The 22,269-nt window shown below is 41.6% G+C and overlaps 1 protein-coding gene across 1 annotated transcript in view; it reads left to right on the plus strand.

Annotated features, from left to right (window-relative positions):
• LOC139765732 (uncharacterized) overlaps window positions 1–22,269 on the plus strand; it is a 556,217-nt gene that overhangs the window by 328,815 nt on the left and 205,133 nt on the right. The window lies entirely within an intron of this gene.

The following is a 22,269-nucleotide window of genomic DNA, read 5'->3' on the forward strand; positions in this document are numbered from 1 at the left end:
CTTTTTCCTTTCAAACAATTTTCCAAACTCTCACCAATCTCTGCAGTTCCTCACACGAATCAGCCACTAGAGTTGTGTCATCGGCGAACAACAACTGGCTCACTTCCTAGTCCCTCTCATCCAAAATATTGATAAAACCTCAAGTTGACCAAGAAGTCATTTTATTGAGTTGAACCCAAACCTCCCATTGTCATCAAGAACCTTTTAGCTCTCCCTTTTAATAATTATTTTACTTTACTTCCCAAGTTTCTAAGATCCTTTGATATAAATGTTGCCTTCAGCAGCAATAAAACTATAAAGAATATCTTAATCAGGAACTCATCAGAAAATTTTCCTGGGTGCTTCGATAAAGCGCCATGTAGAATTTGTGATAAGCTTTATGTTGGGCAGACAGGTAAGGATCTTTCTGTTTGACTTAAACAACATAAATATAGTATAAGAATAGAACAAAAATCAAATGTCATTTTTGATCACGTTAAGAATTATGATAATTGTATTGGCTAGAGTAATGCCATCTCAGTTATTACTCTAACTTCAGTTTAGGATTCGCTCCCTGTCCGTCTTGAAAGCACCAGACCTCCATTCGGACAGTCAATTGTTTACCACAGGCGTCCAAGTTACGTCTCTTCGTTGTATGTCAATTGTCTGTATCCTTTTCTTGTATCTCCCATGATGATGTGATTATTATACGAAAGTGCGCAAGGGAAGATATCGTGTTTCATTTCACCATGAACTCATAGGTATATACCTGATCACGTGTTAAATTGTGATCCTTTCCAAAATAGGGAACAGTGGAGAAAGAATACCTCCCACGCATTCCTCACGTGTCGAAGAAGGTGACTAAAGGGGACCGGAGAGGTGGGGTAGAAACCCTCACCTCCTTGTATTCTAACTTTCTAAAAGGGGAAACGGAAGGAATCAAGCGGGGAGTGCTCATCCTCCTCGAAGGCTCAGATTGGGGTGCCTAAATGTGTGTGGATGTAACCAAGATGAGAAAAAGGGAGAGATAGGTAGTATGTTTGAGGAAAGAAACCTGGATGTTTTGGCTCTGAGTGAAACGAAGCTCAAGGGTAAAGGGAAAGAGTGGTTTGGAAATCTTTTGGAATTAAAGTCAGGGGTTGGTGACAGGACAAGAGCAAGAGAAGGAATAGCACTACTCCTTAAACAGGAGTGGTGGGAGTATGTGATAGAGTGAAGAAAGTAAACTCAAGATCTATATGGGTAAAACTGAAAGTGAATGGAGAGAGTTGGGTGATTATTGATGCCTATGCACCTGGGCATGAGAAGAAAGATCATGAGAGGCAGCTGTTTTCGGAGCAGCTGAGCGAGTGTGTTAGTAGTTTTGATGCACGAGAGAGAGTTATAGTGATGGGTGATTTGAATGGCAGTTGAGGGAATAATTGGTGTCCGTGGAGTATTTAGTGTTGTAATTGGAAATGGTGAAGAGCTTTTAGATTTGTGTGCTGAAAGAGGACTGGTGATTGGGAATACCTGGTTTAAAAAGAAGATATACATAAGTATACGTATGTAAGCAGGAGAGATGGCCAGAGAGCATTATTGGATTACGAGTTAATTTATAGGCGCGTGAAAAAGAGCCATTTGAATGTTAATGTGCTGAGAGGTGCAACTGGAGGGATGTCTGATCATTATCTTGTGGAGGCGAAGGTGAAGATTTGTAGAGGCTTTCAGAGAGGAAGAGAGAATGTTGGGGTGAAGAGAGTGGTGAGAGTAAGTGAGCTTGGGAAGGAGACTTGTGTGAGGAAGTACCAGGAGATACTGAGTGCAACATGGAAAAAGGTGAGAACAAAGGAGGTAAGGGGAGTGGGGGAGGAATGGCATGTATCTAGGGAAGCAGTGATGGCTCGCGCAAAAGATGCTTGTGGCATGAGAAGCGTGGAAGGTAGGCAATTTAGAAAGGGTAGTGAGTGGTGGGACGAAGAAGTAAGATGATTAGTGAAAGAGAAAAGAGAGGCATTTGGACGAGTTTTGCAGGGAAATAGTACAAATGACTGGGAGATGTATAGAAAAAGAGGCAGGAGGTCAAGGGAAAGGATCAAGAGGTGAAAAAGAGGGCAAATGAGAGTTAGGGTGAGAGAGTATCATTAAATTCTAGGGAGAATAAAAAGGTGTTTAGGAAGGAGGTAGCTAAAGTGCGTGAGACAACATGGGATGGGAACATCTGTGAAGGGGGCTAATGGGGAGGTAATAACAAGTAGTGATGTGAGAAGGAGAAGGAGTGAGTATTTTAAAGGTTCGATGAATGTGCTAGATGATAGTGGCGGATATAGGGTGTTTTGGTCGAGGTGGTATGCAAAGTGAGAGGGTTAGGGAGAATGATTTGGTAAACAGAGAAGAGGTGGTAAAACCTTTGCAGAAGATGAAAGCCGGCAAGGCAACGAGTTTTGATGGTATTGCAGTGGAATTCATGAAAAAGGAGTGACTGTGTTGTTGACTGGTTGGTAAGGATATTTAATGTATGTATGATTCATGGTGAGGTGCCTGAGGATTGGCGTAATGCATGCATAGTGCCAGTGTTCAAAGGCAAAGGGGATAAAGGTGAGTGCTCAAATTACAGAGGTATAAGTTTGTAGAGTATTCCTGGGAAATTGAACGGGATGGTATTAATTGAGAGGGTGAAAGCATGTACAGAGCATCAGATTGGGGAAGCGCAGTGTGGTTTCAGAAGTGGTAGAGGATGTGTGGATCAGGTGTTTGCTTTGAAGAATGTATGTGAGAAATACTTAGAAAAGGAAATGGATTCGTATGTAGCATTTATGGATCTGGAGAAGGCATATGATGAGTTGATAGTGATGCTCTGTAGAAAGTATTGAGAATATGTGGTGTGGGAGGAAAGTTGCTCGAAGCAGTGAAAAGTTTTTATCGAGGATGTGAGGCATGTGTACCTGTAGGAAGAGAGGAAAGTGGTTGGTTCTCAGTGAATGTTGGTTTGCGGCAGGGGTACGTGATGTCTCCACGGTTGTTTAATTTGTTTATGGATGGGGTTATTAGGTAGGTGAATGCAAAAGTTTTGGAGATAGGGGCAAGTATGCAGTCTGTTGTGGATGAGAAGACTTGGGAAGTGAGTCAGTTGTTGTTCGCTGATGATACAGCGCTGGTGGCTGATTCGAGTGAGAAACTGCAGAAGCTGGTGACTGAGTTTGGTAAAATGTGTGAAAGAAGAAAGCTGTTAGTAAATGTGAATAAGAACAAGGTTATTAGGTACAGTAGGGTTGAGAGACAAGTCAGCTGGGAGGTATATACATATACACACATATACATATATACACATGTACATAATTCATATTTGCTGCCTTTATTCATTTCCGTCGCCACCCCGCCACACATAAAATGACAACCCGTCCCCCCCCCCCCCCCCCCCCCCCCCCCCGCATGTGGTCGAGGTAGCGCTAGTATAAGACAAAAATGTCACATTCGTTCACAGCCAGTCTCTATCTGCCATGCATAATGCACCGAAACCACAGCTCCCTTTCCACATCCAGGCCCCACAAAACTCTCCATAGCTTACCCCAGACGCTTCACATGCCCTGGTTCAATCCACTGACAGCACGGCGACCCCGGTATTCCACATCGTTCCAATTCACTCTATTCCTTGCACGCCTTTCACCCTCCTGCATGTTTAGGCCATGATCACTCAAAATCTTTTTCGCTCCATCTTTCCACCTCCAATTTGGTCTCCCGCTTCTCCTCGTTCCCACCACCTCTGACACATATAGCCTCTTTGTCAATCTTTCCGCACTCATTCTCTCCATGTGACCAAACCGTTTCAAAACACCCTCTTCTGCTCTCTCAATCACACTCTTTATTACCAAACATCTCTCTTACCCTTTCATTACTTACTCGATCAAACATCCTCATACCATCACATCCTCAAACATCTCATTTCCAACACATCCACCCTCCTCCGCACAACCCTATCTATAGTCCACGCCTCGCAACCATATAACATTGATGGAACCACTATTCCTTCAAACATACCCATTTTTGCTTTCCGAGATAATGTTCTCGCCTTCCGCACATTCTTCAACGCTCTCAGCACTTTCGCTCCCTCCCCACCTTGTGACTCACCTCCGCTTCCATGCTTCAATCCACTCCCAAATCCACTCCCAGATATCTAAAATACTTCACTTCCTCCAGTTTTCCTCCATTCAAACTTACCTCCCACTCGACTTGTCCCTCAACTTTACTGTACCTAACAACCTTGTTATAGACTTGCCCCTCTCTCCAAAACTCTTGCATTCACCTCCCTAACAACCCCATCCATAAACAAATTAAACAATCATGGAGACATCACGCACCCCTGCCGCAAACCGACATTCACTGAGAACCAATCACTTTCCTCTTTTCCAACTCGTACACATGTGTTACATCCTTGATAAAAACTTTTCACTGCTTCTAGCAACTTGCCTCCCACACTATATATTTTTAATAGGTTCCTCAGAGCATCTCTATCAACACTATCATATGCCTTCTTCAGAGCCATAAATGCTACATACAAATCCATTTGTTTTTCTAAGTATTTCTCACATACATTCTTCAAAGCAAACACTTGATCTACACATCCTCTGCCACTCATGAAACCACACTGCTCTTCCCCAATCTGATGCTCTGTACATGCCTTCATCCTCTCAATCAATACCCTCCCATATAATTTCCTAGGAATACTGAACAAACTTATACCTCTGTAATTTAAGCACTAACCTTCATCCCCTTTGCCTTTGTACAATGGTACTATGCATACATTCCTCCAATCCTCAGGCACCTCACCATGAGTCATACAACGCAGTAGTACAAGTAGTACAAGTGGTACACAAGCAGTGAGTGTGCATATGATACTTGTAAAACCACTAAATGTCAAGCGATTTCGTCAGCCTAAAGTCTACTCAATTGGTGCGACGGAGAAAAATTGTACTATTTCTAGTCACACGCACGTGGCGTCCAGGAGTCGGGTCTGGCACTGCAGCTTTGGAAATAGCATTACAACTTGATGATGGATTGAGCTGTTTAAAGACTTTTCCCATGACAATCATTTACAGTTTATACAGACCTTCGCTATTATTCCTGTTACAAAGTCTTATGAATCATACCTTCTTCTCCCAGTTATGTATCACTTGGATCACCTCCACTAAATTGAATTATTTTCTCTTACCCAAAGACTGTATTTCTCTGATTTCTTAATCAATCTCTCTTCTCATGGTCCTTAAAACGATTCCTCAGTGTCTCTAACTCCAACTGATGCTGCATTACCTTCTTAACGCACTTCTTAGCAGTTACCCAGAAATTCTCTAGATACATCGCTGATCAACAGCCAAATTTATCGGGGATGAAAGTGACTAATCATTACTGTTTGCTACATTGAGCACGACTATGATACTTGAGATTGTTAATTGGCACCGTATTGAAGATTCGGGATGGATTCCAATACGAACGATTTGCTGTGGCTTTGACGTTGAGCGGTTATGACGCAAGACCTTGCATCCCTGAGTATGGGAAATGGATGATGCAGTCCGCACCCAGGCATTGCATCACCTTACTTGCCTCATATCATTTCTCTTTGGGGGATCGCTCAGTGCACACGTGTCGAACTCGTTTCTTGAATTTATTTTTTCGCAGCCTTACGTGTCATACTTTGGTCATGCAGTTCATATCCCCGAGTCTGTATTCGAGTCGGAGTTGGCCTAAATATAGCAATCAGGGTGCAATTGCGCTGGTTTTATCATTCATCTGAAATATGCTGCTCTGGTTCCGTAAGGAACCACTTGTGACTCACTGTCGAGTGATTTCTTTGCCATACGTCAACAAGGATGACTCGTAGGTGCGCGAACAGTGCAGATGAATTTTGTTTTGTCTGTGGGGAGGTGACAGAAGTGTGCCATAACCCAAATCATCAGGTAAACCTGCAATCCTTACTTTGGCTGTAAAGTTGGGAACCAGAATGAAAGTCGTACCCCGACACATACGCTGCAATTCTTGTGCAACAAATCTTCACTGTTGGTTGAATCGCAAAAGGCGATCGATGCCTTTCTTCATGTCCATGGTGTGGAGGAAGCCGACAAATCACTTCGCTGACTGTTACTTCTGCATAGTCATGCAATTCATATGGTGGAATCATGTAACATGAAGCATATTTTGATGTCATAAACTACAAGAAATTCCAATGGTAGCTTTTGTGGAGACTGGATGGGTGTTGCTATCTTACTCACACTACAGTAGGGCTACACGAGGCTTTGCTATTTTCTTCGTGAATAGGACAGTCAAGGAATGGCTTCTGATTACAGGAAGAGGGACTGAGCTTCACTACGGTCGTTGGAACCAGGAGCAAAGAGCATCCTGTACCTACCACTGGTAGACTTCAGCAAGATTATGCTGCCGCTTGAAAGTGGGTCTCATGGAGATCTTCCTCAGAGCTATGGATAAAAATGGGAGGGAGTTTAGGTACCTTGGTGGGATCTGCAAGGCTCAGGTGGGCGAAATTCAAGGAGGATATCTTCGTCGGTCCAGAAATCCGCGAGCTCCCCGGAGACGAGCAGGTCGCCCACATCCTCAGCGGTGACGAAAAGACAGCGTGGAATACCTTCCGGCTGGCAGCTCTGTTGTCATCGTATCAAAAAATGGGTTGAAATATATCCTTCAAGATACTTATTCTCAACTCTCGCATGCATTCTCTTTTTTTTTTGTTTTCCTGATAACTGCGATACAGCGAGCGATCAGGACAGCGAACATTTCCATAAGGACATTTGGGTGACAGAGAAACGGTACCAGGGCAAATGGAGGTCAGCGATGTTTGCGGACTATCGCTGGTAATAAGAGACGCTCCTGGACTTATATACAAGCAACAGGTGAAGACGTGTCACGTTTCATCGAGGTGAGCCGGGAACTCTACCTTGTGTCATCAATATAAGTATGTAACAAATGTAAAACGTAAGATATTAATTCTTTCTTGAAAATCGTAGCCAATCGAGCTTTTTCACGGTCATTTTCACGTTCATCATTCCAAAAAAAATCCACAATGGGAAACGTATTTCATCTCCGAAACGTAGAATAAGTCGACTTGTTGATCGGTGGTACACACGTTCTGTGATGTTCTCTTTACTCTCTTGTCACATGTAGTTCTGGTTATGACTGACTGGTCTTCGTACATCCATCCCTTCATCCATACCTGACTGACTTGACTTATGCAGCGCTACACGTCTTAAATTGACCCCCACCATCCCCCTCAAAGTAATGCTAGTTCTAGTAACAGTAACGAATCTTACTAGAGCAAAATATCCTCGAAACATGAGGAGAACTTAGAGTGATCGTGAGTATTAAGCTGTTAGTTGCACTAAAGCTTTCCTCACCTTTTGACAAGTCAAAGCTGCATTTTTATACAGTAACTTAGCTACGTTTGTCCTCATGTTATCCACTCACTTTCTTACAGTTTGCTTCTTAAAAAAGAAAACATAGAAATGTGAAAGATAGAAGAAATTCAGAAAGAAAACATAGAAATTTGAAAGATAGAAGAAATTCAGAAAGAAAACATAGAAATGTGAAAGATAGAAGAAATTCAGAAAGAAAACATAGAAATGTGAAAGATAGAAGAAATTCAGAAAGAAAACATAGAAATGTGAAAGATAGAAGAAATTCAGAAAGAAAACATAGAAATGTGAAAGATAGAAGAAATTCAGAAAGAAAACATAGAAATGTGGAAGATAGAAGAAATTCAGAAAGAAAACATAGAAATGTGAAAGATAGAAGAAATTCAAAAAGAAAACATAGAAATGTGAAAGATAGAAGAAATTCAAAAAGAAAACATGGAAATGTGAAAGATAGAAGAAATTCATTAATTGGTCTTGGCAACACCCAAACATTCTGCATGAACCAAGTTCCACGCTCAAGCTCTATTAAGCTTCCAAAATTTGATAAACTCAAATTATGTATCTACTGTATTCAACACTCATGTGCCCTTCACATCCCACTAACCTCAGTCCCCCTCACACTAATGGTACATTATCATATGTTGTGTTCGTTTTTAGAACAAATAATTTCTTTCGCTTTTGACCATGTGTGATGTACGTCATAACCAAATTATGATGAACGAAGGATCTTTTTTCACCGCTTTCATTTGTTATGTACGTCATAACTGAACTTATTTGTATGGAAATATTCATTTCCAAACTACATAACTTTGTTATGTCTGCCATGCAATCGTTTGTTGCCAACTTTTGCAGTATTTTGGTGGCGTTTGATGCGCTCGGGCCAGAGCTAATTTCGCCATATGGGATCGTATTGTGAACATCTACAGTTTATGATCAACTATTTGCCTATTTAGGCTAAGCTATAATACCATGTGCATCATGCGTTTGATGGTTAGAAAATTAAATTGCGCGTCAAATCCAGCTGAGTTTTGACACAAAGGCAAAATAATTTCCTGGGCAACACAGATTCGTTAAGTGTGTCAACTTTGGATTTGTGGACTGGTTGAAATGTCATCTTTTTTCATCAGTGATTATCTAATTCATCTCCTGTGTGTCTGAACTCTTCCTGATGAATTCAAAAACTTCACTGCCATCCAATGAATAATGTCGAACATTTAGTTTATAATATGTTGGCGAAGTTTAAAAAGTTGTGACGACCATTTTCGCTGTCAGTTGTGGAACTCGCGTCAGAGACATTTTTTGCGCTCAGCAGATACGTATCAGACGTTAATGACGTCACACTTCTCCACCGTAGTAATACTGGAATAGACTTTTGAGCTCGTGATGAATATATCAACAATGGGAGTATAACAGCATAGTTCAGTTAGTGTAACACATAGTTAGTATAACACATAACACATATAACACATATAACACACAGTTAGTATAACACTTCGCTGTAATAACAGCGAAGTATATTTGAAGGGGATATGACGTCTTGGAATTCTAGGAAACATTCTCTCTCTCTCTCTCTCTCTCTCTCTCTCTCTCTCTCTCTCTCTCTCTCTCTCTCTCTCTCTCTCTCTCTCTCTCTCTCTCTCTCTCTCTCTCTCTCCCTCCCACCTCGCGAAAGCTCAGGGTCGTCACTTGTATCACTTCGGCTGTACGTCCATGGATCAATGAGCTCGCCCGAGGTTGTCCAGAACCACGTCACGCCAAGCTGTGCACCGTCCTGGAGTTGGCTGGAGGCGATACAGGATCGAGAGAACTGATGTTCACAACGTCGATAAAATGTGTTGTCCGAGATCAGCCACTTTCCATTGACATGGGATTATCTCATGAATATATTCATTTCCAATGTGAGATTCTAATTCATCAGAGAAATGATCAAATTTCTGCATAAAACATATCATAGTCATGATCCTCTGTACGATATATTTGAAATGGTTCAGATATTTACCTCACCCAAACCTATACTTACAGTAGATATCCACTGGACTTAAGTAGATCTCTAGATACATCTTTGTACAGATGTCAAAAGTTCGACATTGTATGGCACATTGGACTTGGTAAGGTCAAGGAATGACGAAGTGTGTGTGTGTGTGTGTGTGTGTGTGTGTGTGTTGAATGGGAGGGGGACTACTTCTGGCTAGTGTCTAAGTCACATAGACTTATCATACAGACTTAGATTAATGGCGCTGATTTCATAGGCTTAATACAAATTCTAACCCATATTCTTAATTAATATAGATCATCAACCATCACAAAACCCATCTATAATCCTCTTGATTAAGCAGTACAAGAGCAGCACACAGCCTACTGCCTCCCACACCTCCACATCGAACCATTCTTTCGTTCCTTCGGGCCCCCAGAGCCCACACTACCATCTACACTGTTACCTGAAAAAGATAATTCTTTGCTTCCTGATGCATGAAGAGCGAGCGCGCGCGGGGGAAAGGGGGGGGGGGGGTTACTATGGCGCTTCGCTCAATTTTGAATTGTTGAGAATTTCTAATACTTATTCTTTTTTTTCTTAGAAAAATAATCAATTTGCTGTTAAGAATTATTCTTTTCGATTGCTAAAGTGATTACGAGTTTGAATCTTGGAGAATGTCTAAGGTTCAGTCTACGTGATCTATATCATTTCATCATAAAGGAATTTGAATATTTGAACAAGCGATCTTTTAAGGGCTTCGAACTTGAAAGAGACTTTGATCGTACACAGATTACAGATTTATCAAGATTTCAACGGACGACAGCCAGTTTGTTTTTTTTTTCTCTCTCTCTATTAACGAAACTAGTTCATGTTAACTGAGGCGACACATGCAACTGAAGCCCTCATCGAGACCATATCATTAAGACATATATATTATCCCTGGGGATAGGGGAGAAAGAATACTTCCCACGCATTCCTCACGTGTCATAGAAGGCGACTAAAGGGGACGGGAGCGGGGGGCTAGAAACCCTCCTCTCCTTGTATTCTAACTTTCTAAAAGGGGAAACAGAAGGAGTGACGTGGGGAGTGCTCATCCCCCTCGAAGGCTCAGATTGGGGTGTCTAAATGTGTGTGAATGTAACCAACATGAGAAAAAAAGGAGAGATAGGTAGTATGTTTGAGGAAAGGAACCTGGATGTTTTGGATCTGAATGAAACGAAGCTCAAGGGTAAAGGGGAAGAGTGGTTTGGGAATGTCAGGGGTTGGTGAGAGGACAAGAGCAAGGGAAGGAGCAGCAATACTCCTGAAACAGGAGTGGTGGGAGTATGTGATAGAGTGTAAGAAAGTAACCTCTAGATTGATATGGGTAAAACTGAAAGTGGATGGAGAGAGAGAGATGGGTGATTATTGGTGCATATGCACCTGGGCATGGGAAGAAAGATCATGTGAGGCAAGTGTTTTGGGAGCAGCTGAGTGACTGTGTTTGTAGTTTTGATACGCGAGACCGGGTTATGCTAATGGGTTATTTGAATGCAAAGGTGAGTAATGTGGCAGTTGAGGAAATAATTGGTGTACATGGGGTGTTCAGTGTTGTAAATGGAAATGGTGAAGTGCTTGTAGATTTATGTGCTGAAAAAGGACTGGTGATTGGGAATACCTGGTTTAAAATGAGAGATATACATAAGTATACGTATGTAAGTAGCAGAGTTGGTCAGAGAACGTTATTGGTTTACGTGTTAATTGATAGGCGCGTAAAAGAAAGACTTTTGGATGTTAATGTGCGGAGAGGTGCGACTGGAAGAGTGTCTGATCATTATCTTGTGGAGGCGAAGGTGAAGATTTGTAGAGGTTTTCAGAAAAGAGAAAATGTTGGGGTGAGGAGAGTGGTGAGAGTAAGTGAACTTAGGAAGGAGACTTGTGTGAGGAAGTACCAGGAGAGACTGAGTACAGAATGGAAAAAGGTGAGAATAAAGGACGTTAGGGGAGTGGGGAGGAATGGGATGTATTTAGGGAAACAGTGATGGCTTGCGCAGAAGATGCTTGTGGCATGAGAAGCGTAGAAGGTGGGCAGATTAGAAAAAGTAGTGAGTGGTGGGATGAAGAAGTGATATCATTAGTGAAAGAGAAGAGAGAGTCATTTGGACGATTTTTGCAGGGAAACAATACAAATGACTGGGAGATTTATAAAGAAAGAGGCAGAAAGTTAAGAGAAAGGTGCAAGAGGTGAAAAGAGGGCAAATGAGAGTTGGGGTGAGAGAGTATAATTACATTTTATTGAGAATAAAAAGATGTTTTGGAAGGAGGTAAATAAAGTGCGTAAGACAAGGGAACAAATGGGAACTTTAGTGAAGTGGGGAAACGGGGAGGTGATAACAAGTAGTCGTGATTCGAGAAGGAGATGGAGTGAGCATTTTGAAGATTTGTTGAATGTGCTTGATGATAGAGTGGCAGATATAGGGTGTTTTGGTCGAGGTGGCGTGCAAAGTGAGAGGGTTAGGAAAAATGATTTGGTAAGCAGAGAAGAGTAGTAAAAACTTTACGGAAGATAAAAGCCGGCAAGGCAGCGGGTTTGGATGGTATTGCAGGGGAATTTACTTAAAATGGGGGTGACTGTATTGTTGACTGGTTGGTAAGGTTATTTGATGTATGTATGACTCATGTTGAGGATTGGAGGAATGCTTGCATAGTGTCATTGTACAAAGGCAAAGGGGATAAAAGTGAGGGCTCAAATTAAAGAGGTATAAGTTTGTTGAGTATTCCTGGTAAATTATATGGGAGGATATTGATTGAGAGAGTGAAGGCATGTACAGAGGATTAGATTGGGGAAGAGCAGTGTGGTTTCAGAAGTGGTAGAGGATGTGTGGATCAGGTGTTTGCTTTGAAGAATGTATGTGAGAAATACTTAGAAAAGCAAATGGATTTGTATGTAGCATTTATGGATCTGGAGAAGGCATATGATAGAGTTGATGGAGATGCTCTGCGGAAGGTATTAAGAATATATAGTGTGGGGGGTAAGTTGTTTGAAGCAGTGAAAAGTTTTTATCGAGGATGTAAGGCATATGTACGTGTAGGAAGAGAGGAAAGTGATTGGTTCTCAGTGAATGTAGGTTTGCGGCAGGGGTGTGTGATGTCTCCATGGCTGTTTAATTTGTTTATGGATGGGGTTGTTAGGGAGGTGAATGCAAGAGTTTTGTTAAGAGGGGCAAGTATGCAGTCTGTTGTGGATGAGAGAGCTTGGGAAGTGAGTCACTTGTTGTTCGCTGATGATACAGCGGTGGTGGCTTATTCGTGTGACTAATTGTAGAAGCTGGTGATTGAGTTTGGTAAAGTGTGTGAAAGAAGAAAGCTGAGAGTAAATGTGAATAAGACCAAGGTTTTTGGTACAGTAGGGTTGAGGGACAAGTCAATTGGGAGGTAAGTTTGAATGGAGAAAAACTGGAGGAAGTGAAGTGTTTTAAATGTCTAGGATTGGATTTGGCAGCAGATGGAACTATGGAAGCAGAAGTGAATCATAGGGTTAGGGAGGAGGCGAAAGTTCTGAGAGCGTTGAAGAATGTGTGGAAATCGAGAACATTATCTCGGAAAGCAAAAATGGGTATGTTTGAAGGAATAGTGGTTCCAACAATGTTATATGGTTGCGAGGCGTGGGCTGTAGATAGAGTTATTGGTTCCAACAAAGTTATATGGTCGCGAGGCGTGGGCTATAGATAGAGTTTTGTGGAGGAGGGTGGATGTGTTGGAAATGAGATGTTTGAGGACAATATGGTGTGTTAGATGCTTTCATCGAGTAAGTAATGAAAGGGTAAGAGAGATGTGTGGTAATAAAAAGAGTGTGGCTGAGAGAGCAGAAAAGGGTGTATTGAAATGGTTTGGTCACATGGAGAGAATGAGTGAGGAAAGATTGACAAAGAGGATATATGTGTCAGAGGTGGAGGGAACGAGAAATAGAACAAATTGGAGGTGGAAGGGTGGAGTGAAAAAGATTTTGAGCGATCGGGGCCTGAACATACAGGAAGGTAAAAGGCGTGCAAGGAGTAGAGTGAATTGGAACGATGTGGTATACCAGGGTCGACGTGCTGTCAAGGGATTGAACCAGGGCAGTGATGGCTTGTGCAAAAGATGCTTGTGACATGAGGAGCGTGGGAGGTGGGCAGATTAGAAAGGATAGTGTGTGGTGGGATGAAGAGGTAAGATTATTAGTAAAAGAGGAGAGAAAGGCTTTTGGATGAGTTTTGCAGGGAAATAGTGCAATTGACTATGAGAATTGTAAAAGAAAGAGGCAGGAGGTCAAGAGAAAGGTGCAAGAGGTGAAAAAGAGGGCAAATGAGAGTTGGGATGCGAGAGTATCATTAAAATTTAGGGAGAATAAAAAGATGTTTTGGAAGGAGGTAAATAAATAGCGTTAGACAAGACAACAAATGGGAATATCGGCGAAAGAGATGGAGTGAGTACTTTGAAGTTTTGTTGAATGTGTTAGATGATAGAGTGTCAGATATAGGGTGCTTTGGAAAAGGTGGTGTGCGAAGTCAGAGGGTTAGGGAGAATAATTTGGTAAACAAGGAAGAGGTAGTAAAAGCTTTCAGGAAGATGAAAGCCGGGAAGGCGGCGGGTTTGGTTGGTATTGCAGTGGAATTTATTAAAAAAGAGGGTAACCGTGTTGTTGACTGCTTGGTAAGGATATTCAATGTATGTATGACTCATGGTGAGGTGCCTGAGGACTGACGGAATGCATGCACAGTGCCATTGTACAAAAGCAAAGGGGATAAAGGTGAGTGCTCAAATTACAGAGGTATAAGTTTGTTGAGTATTCCTGGTAAATTATATGGGAGGGTATTGATTGAGAAGGTGAAGGCATGTACAAAGCATCAGATTGGGGAAGAGCAATGTGGTTTCAGTCTCATTTGCCCTCTGTTTCACCTCTTGCACCTTTCTCTTGTCCTCCTGCCTCTTTCTCTTATGTATATCCCAGTCATTTGCTCTATTTACCTCTATAGATCATCCAAACTCCTCTCTCTTCTCTCTCACTAATAATCTCACTTCTTCATCCCACCTCTGACTACCCTTTATAATCTGCCCACCTCCCACGCGTCTCATGCCACAAGCATTTTTTTCCAAGCCATCAGAGCATCTCTTGATACATTCCATTTCTCCTCCACTCCCCTTACCTCCTTTCCTCACACCATTTTCCATTTTGCACTCAGTCTCTTCTGGTACTTCCTCCCACAAGTCTCCTTCCCAAGCTCATTCCTCTCACTACTCTCTTCATCCCAACATTCTCTCTTCTTTTCTGAAAACCTCTACAAATGTTCACCTTCGTCTCCACAAGATAATAATCAGACATCCCTCCAGTTGAACTTTTCAGCACATAAATATCCAAAAGCCTCTCTTTCGCGCGCCTATCAATTAACACGTAATCCAATAACGCTCTCTGGGAATCTCTCCTACTTACGTACGTATACTGCAGAAGCTGGTGGGTGACTGAGTTTGGTAAAGTGTATGAAAGAAGAAAGCTGAGGTTAAATATGAATAAGAGCAAGGTTATTAGGTACAGTAGGGCTGAGCGACAAGTCAATTGGGAGGTAAGATTGAATGGAGAAAAACTGGAGGAAATCAAGTGTTTTAGGTATCTGGGAGTGGATTTGGCAGCGGATGGAACCATGGAAGTAGAAGTAAGTCACAGGGTGGGGAGGGGGCGAAAGTTCTGGGAGCGCTAAAAGATGTGTGGAAGGTGAAACCGTTATCTCGGAAAGCAAAAATAGGTATGTTTGAAGGAATAGTGGTTCCAACAATGTTATACGGTTGCAAGGCGTGGGCTATAGATAGAGTTGTGCAGAAGAGGGTGGATGTGTTGGAAATGATATGTTTGAGGACAATATGTGGTGTGAGGTGGTTTGATCGAGTAAGTAATGAAAGGGTAAGAGAGATGCATGGTAATAAAACGAGTGTGGTTGAGAGAGCAGAAGAGGGTGTTTTGAGATGGTTTGGTCAAACGGAGAGAATGAGTGAGGAAAGATTGACAAAGAGGTGTCAGAGGTGGAGGGAACGAGGAAAAGTGGGAGTCCAAATTGGAGGTGGAAGGATGGAGTGAAAAAGATTTTGAGCGATCGGGACCTGAACATGCAGGAGGGTGAAAGGCGTGCATGGAGTAGAGTGAATTGGAACGATGTGGTATACCGGGGTTGACGTGCTGTCAATGGATTGAACCAGGGCATGGGGTAAACCATGGAAAGTTTTGTGGGGCCTGGATATTGAAAGGGAGCTGTGGTTTCGGTGCATTATTCATGACAGCTAGAGACTGAGAGTGAACGAATGTGGCTTTTGTTGTCTTTTCCTAGCGCTACCTCGCGCGTGTGGGGGGGGAAGTGGGTTTTCATTTTATGTGTGGCTGGGAGGCGACGGGAATTAATAAACGCTGCAAGTAGCAGGGTGTTTTGAAATGGTTTGGTCACATGGAGTGAATGAGTGAGGAAAGATTGACAAAGAGGATATATTTGTCAGAGTGGGAAGGAATGAAGAGAAGTTTGAGACCAAATTGGAAGTGGAAGGATGGAGTGAAAAAGATCGAGGCCTTACCATACAGGAGGTAAAGGGCGTGCAAGGAATAGAGTAAATTGGAACGATGTGATATACAGGGGTCGACGTGTTGTCAATGAGTTGAATCAGGACGTGTGAAGCGTCTGGGGTAAATCATGGAAAGTTTTGTGGGGCCTGAATGTGGAAAGAGAGTTGTGGTTTCGGTGCATTACCCATGACAGCTAGAGACTGAGTGTGAACGAATGTGGCCTTTGTTGTCATTTCCTAGTGCTACCTCGCGTACACACAAAGGGGAGTGGGGTGTCATTTCATGTGTGTTGGAGTGGCGGCGATAATGGTGAGGGCAGCATGTATGAATATGTACATGTGTATATATGTATATGTCTGTTTATGTTATTATATTTATTATTTTTTTATCATACTTTGTCGCTGTCTCCCGCGTTTGCGAGGTAGCGCAAGGAAACAGACGAAAGAAATGGCCCAACCCCCCCCCATACACATGTATATACATAGGTCCACACACGCAAATATACATACCTACACAGCTTTCCATGGTTTACCCCAGACGCTTCACATGCCTTGATTCAATCCACTGACAGCACGTCAACCCCGGTATACCACATCGCTCCAATTCACTCTATTCCTTGCCCTCCTTTCACCCTCCTGCATGTTCAGGCCCCGATCACACAAAATCTTTTTCACTCCATCTTTCCACCTCCAATTTGGTCTCCCTCTTCTCCTCGTTCCCTCCACCTCCGACACATATATCCTCTTGGTCAATCTTTCCTCACTCATTCTCTCCATGTGCCCAAACCACTTCAAAACACCCTCTTCTGCTCTCTCAACCACGCTCTTTTTATTTCCACACATCTCTCTTACCCTTACGTTACTCACTCGATCAAACCACCTCACACCACACATTGTCCTCAAACATCTCATTTCCAGCACATCCATCCTCCTCCGCACAACTCTATCCATAGCCCACGCCTCGCAACCATACAACATTGTTGGAACCACTATTCCTTCAAACATACCCATTTTTGCTTTCCGAGATAATGTTCTCGACTTCCACACATTCTTCAAGGCCCCCAGAATTTTCGCCCCCTCCCCCACCCTATGATCCACTTCCGCTTCCATGGTTCCATCCGCTGCCAGATCCACTCCCAGATATCTAAAACACTTCACTTCCTCCAGTTTTTCTCCATTCAAACTCACCTCCCAATTGACTTGACCCTCAACCCTACTGTACCTAATAACCTTGCTCTTATTCACATTTACTCTTAACTATCTTCTTCCACACACTTTACCAAACTCAGTCACCAGCTTCTGCAGTTTCTCACATGAATCAGCCACCAGCGCTGTATCATCAGCGAACAACAACTGACTCACTTCCCAAGCTCTCTCATCCCCAACAGACTTCATACTTGCCCCTCTTTCCAAAACTCTTGCATTTACCTCCCTAACCACCCCATCCATAAACAAATTAAACAACCATGGAGACATCACACACCCCTGCCGCAAACCGACATTCACTGAGAACCACTCACTTTCCTCTCTTCCTACACGTACACATGCCTTACGTCTGTTTATGTATGTGTATGTATTCGATTAAATATATATATATATATATATATATATATATATATATATATATATATATATATATATATATGTGCGTGTGTGGGTGTTTATGTATATGCATGTGTATGTGGGTGGGTTGGGCCATTCTTTCGTCTGTTTCCTTGTGCTACTTCACTAACGTGGGATAATTTCCCTGATGGACTTTCAGGTAAAAATCACTTCATCAGAGGAAATACAAAAAATAAACTTAACGGTCATTTGACATACAGTGTAGAAACGTACCTAGGACGATATTTGGTAAACAAGTGAACGTCTGAATGTAGGTTGGGTACGTTCGAATCTGGCAACAAGCGTATCTCAAATTAATCAAGTGGAGAAAATGGGGGGAACTGTTTGCAAATTCTCTCAACTATAGTTATCCAATTTGTATAGACCATCACAAATACTTATGTTATATAATGTTATATATACTCTATATGTTATATATGTTATACATATACATATATATATATATATATATATATATATATATATATATATATATATATATATATATATATATATATATATTTTTTTTTTTTCTTTTTTTTTTCATACTATTCGCTATTTCCCGCGATAGCGAGGTAGCGTTAAGAACAGAGGACTGGGCCTTTGAGGGAATATCCTCACCTGGACCTCTCCTCTGTTCCTTCTTTTGGAAAAAAAAAAAAAAACGAGAGGGGAGGATTTCCAGCCCCCCGCTCCCTTCCCTTTTAGTCGCCTTCTACGACACGCAGGGAATACGTGGGAAGTATTCTTTCTCCCCTATCCCCAGGGAAATATATATATATATATATATATATATATATATATATATATATATATATATATATATATATATATATATATATATATATATATATATATATATATATATATATATATATATATATATATATATATATATATATATATATATATATATATATATCAGCTGGTGGCTGATTCATGTGAGAAACTGCAGAAGCTGGTGACTGAGTTTGGTAAAGCGTGTGAAAGAAGAAAGTTAAGAGTAAATGTGAATAAGAGCAAGGTTATTAGGTACAGTAGGGTTGAGGGTCAAGTCAATTGGGAGGTGAGTTTGAATGGAGAAAAACTGGAGGAAGTGAAGTGTTTTAGATATCTGGGAGTGGATCTGGCAGCGGATGGAACCATGAAAGCGGAAGTGGATCATAGGGTGGGGGAGGGGGCGAAAATTCTGGGAGCCTTGAAGAATGTGTGGAAGTCGAGAACATTATCTCGGAAAGCAAAAATGTGTATGTTTGAAGGAATAGTGGTTCCAACAATGTTGTATGGTTGCGTGGCGTGGGCTATGGATAGAGTTGTGCGCAGGAGGATGGATGTGCTGGAAATGAGATGTTTGAGGACAAAGTGTGGTGTGAGGTGGTTTGATCGAGTAAGTAACGTAAGGGTAAGAGAGAAGCCATGGTAAAAAAACGATGTGGTTGAGAGAGCAGAAAAGGGTGTTTTGAGATGGTGATGGTCAAACGGAGAGAATGAGTTGGAGGAAAGATTGACAAAGAGAGGTTGTCAGGGTGGAGGGAACGAGAAAAGTGGGAAGTCCAAATTGGAGGAGGAAGGACGTAGTGAAAAAGAATTTGAGCGATCGGGACCTGAACATGCAGGAGGGTGAGAAGGCGTGCATGAGTAGAGTGAATTGGTACGAGTGGTATCACGGTGTTTGACGTGCTGTCAATGGATTGAACCAGGGCGATGGGGTAAACCATGGAAATATTTTGTTGGGGCCTGGATATTGACAGGAGCTGTTGAATTTTTCGTGCATATATTCAAGACACTAGAGACTGAGAGTGAACGAATGTGGCTTTTGTTGTCTTTTTCCCCTATGCGCTACCACTCGCGCGTTGTGGGGGGGGAAGAGGGTTTTCATTTTATGTGTGGCTGGGAGGCGACGGGAATTAAAAACCGCTGCAAGTAGCCGGGTGTTTGGAAATGGTATGGTCACAAGGAGTGCATGCGTGCGGAAAGAATGACAACGAGGCTAAAATTGTCAGAGTGGAAGGAATGAAGAGAAGTTTGAGACCAAATTGGAAGTGGAAGGATGGAGTGAAAAAAGAATCGAGGCCTTTAGCATACAGGAAAGAGGTAAAAAGGGCGAGCAAGGAATAGAGTAAATTGGAACGGGTGATATACACGGTGTCCGACGGTTGTCAATGATTGAATCCAGGAACGTGTGAAGCGTCTGGGTAAATCATGGAAAGTTTTGTGGGGCCTGAAATGTGGAAAAGAGAGTATGTGGTTACGGTGCAGTTACCCATGACCAAGCTAGAGACTGAGTGTGAACGAATGTGGCCTTGTTGTCATTCCTATGCTACCCCGCCGTACACACAAAGGGGATTGGGGTGTCCTTTCATGTGTGGTTGGAGGTGTCGCGATAATGGTTAGGGCTAGCTGTATGAAGTATGTAACAATGAGAATATATGTATAATTGCTGTTTTATGTTATGATATTTATTAAATTTTTTTATCATACTTTGTCCGCGTCGTTCCCGCGTTTTTGCGAGTACGCAAGAAACAGACGAAAGAAATGGCCCAACCCCCCCCATACACATGTATATAACATCAGGTCCACACCCAGCAAAGAACTTACCTACACACTTTCATGTGTTTACCCCCCAGACGCTATCACATGCCTTGATTCAATCCAATGACAGCACGGTCAACCCCGGTATACCACATCGGCTCCAATTCACTCTATTCTTGCACTCCTTTCACCCTCCTGCCATGTTCAGGCCCCCGACCACACAAAATTCTTTTTCACTCCATCTTTCCACCATCCCATTTGGTCTCCCCTTCTCCTCGTTTCCCTTTCCCTCCACCTCCGAACATATATCCTCTTGGTCATCTTTCCTCACTCATTCCCCATGAGCCCAAAACCACTTCAAAACAAAACCCTCTTCTGCTCTCTCAAACACGCTTCTTTTATTTCCCACATCTCTCTTATCCCTTACGTTAACTGTCACTCGATCAAACCACCTACAAACCACACAATTGTCCACAAACAACTCATTTCCCAGCACATCCATCCTCCTCCCACAACTCTATCCATAGCCCACGCCCGCAACCATACAACCTTGTTTTGGAAAAACCCCTTTTTCCTTCAAACAAAACCCCAAAATTTTTTCTTTCCCCCAATAATGTTCTCGACTTCCACACCTTCTTCAAAAGGCCCCCCGAATTTTCGCCCCCTCCCCCCCCCTATGATCCCCCTTTTCCGCTTCCATGGTTTTTCCCTCCCCATCCGAACCCCAAAACCATCCCAGATTCAAAACACTTTCCCCTTCCTCCCGTTTTTTCCCCCATTCAAACTCACCTCCCAATTGACTTGAAACCCCCAAACCCCACTGTACCTAATAACCTTGCCCCTTATTCACATTTTAAAATCTAAAATATCTTTTTCCACACACTTTTTCCAAACTCAGTCACCAGCACTCAGTTCCCCACATGAATCACCACCACCGTAAACATCAGCGAACAACAACTGACTCAAATTCCCAAACTCTCTCATCCCCCAAAAGACTTCATACTTGCCCCCTTTCCAAAACTCTTGCATTTTAAAACCTTTCCCCAAAACCCCCCCATCCATAAACAAAAAAAACAACCAAGGAAACACACACAAAAACCCCCCGCCGGGAAACCGACAAATTTACTTTAAAAACCACTCACTTTCCCCTCCCTTTCCAAAACCCTACCCACCTTAACTGTTTATGTAATGTGTATGTAAATTTTTAAAATATATTTTATAATATTTTTATAAATATATATATATATTTATATATATAATTTAAAAATGCGGTGTGGGTGTTTATGTTTTTAAAGCCCCCTGTAAGTGGGTGGGTTTGGGGGCCCTTCTTTCGTCTGTTTCCCTTTTGCACTTTTTGAACTAACGGGGGGAAAAATTTTCCCCGATGGACTTTTCCCGGTAAAAATCCAACCTTTTTATCAGAGGAAAAAACAAAAAAAAAACTTAAAAGGGCATTTGACCAAAAAGTGTAAAACGAAACCAAAGGGCGATATTTGGGGGAAACAAATGAACGTCTGAATGTAGGTTGGGGGACGTTCGAATCTGGCAACAAGCGTTAAACCAAATTAATCAAGTGGGGAAAATGGGGGGAACTGTTTTCAAAAACCCCCCAACTATAGTTATCCAAAATTTTTATAGACCAACACAAATACTTATTTAATAAAAAGTTATATATAATCTATATTTTAAAATTTTTTATACATAACATATATAATAAAATATATATTTTATATATATAATATATATATATAATTTTTATATATATATAAAATTTTTTTTTTTTTTTTTTTTTTTTTTTTTTTCATTTCTATTTGCTATTTCCCCCCGATAGCGAGGGAGCGTTTAAAAAACAGGGGACTGGGCCTTTTAGGGAAAATCCTCACCGACCTCTCCCGTTTCCCCCCCTTTTGGGAAAAAAAAAAAAAAAGAGGGGAGGAAAATTTTCCCCCCCCCGCTCCCTTTCCCCTTTTAGTCGCCTTCTACGAAAAAACGCAGGGAATACTGGGAAGTAATTTTTTTTCTTTCCCCCATCCCCCCGGGAAATATATATAAATTTTAAAAAATAAAATATATAAAATATATATATATATATATATTAAAAAAATATATATAATTAAAAATATTTTTATATATAAAATTTTATATATATATATAAAAATAGAAAAAATATATAAAATATAAATAATAAAAAAATATAACAGCGGGGGGCTGATTTCATTTGGG

Source organism: Panulirus ornatus, chromosome 55 (assembly GCF_036320965.1).
Source record: "Panulirus ornatus isolate Po-2019 chromosome 55, ASM3632096v1, whole genome shotgun sequence".
Classification (NCBI taxonomy): Eukaryota; Metazoa; Arthropoda; class Malacostraca; order Decapoda; family Palinuridae; genus Panulirus; species Panulirus ornatus.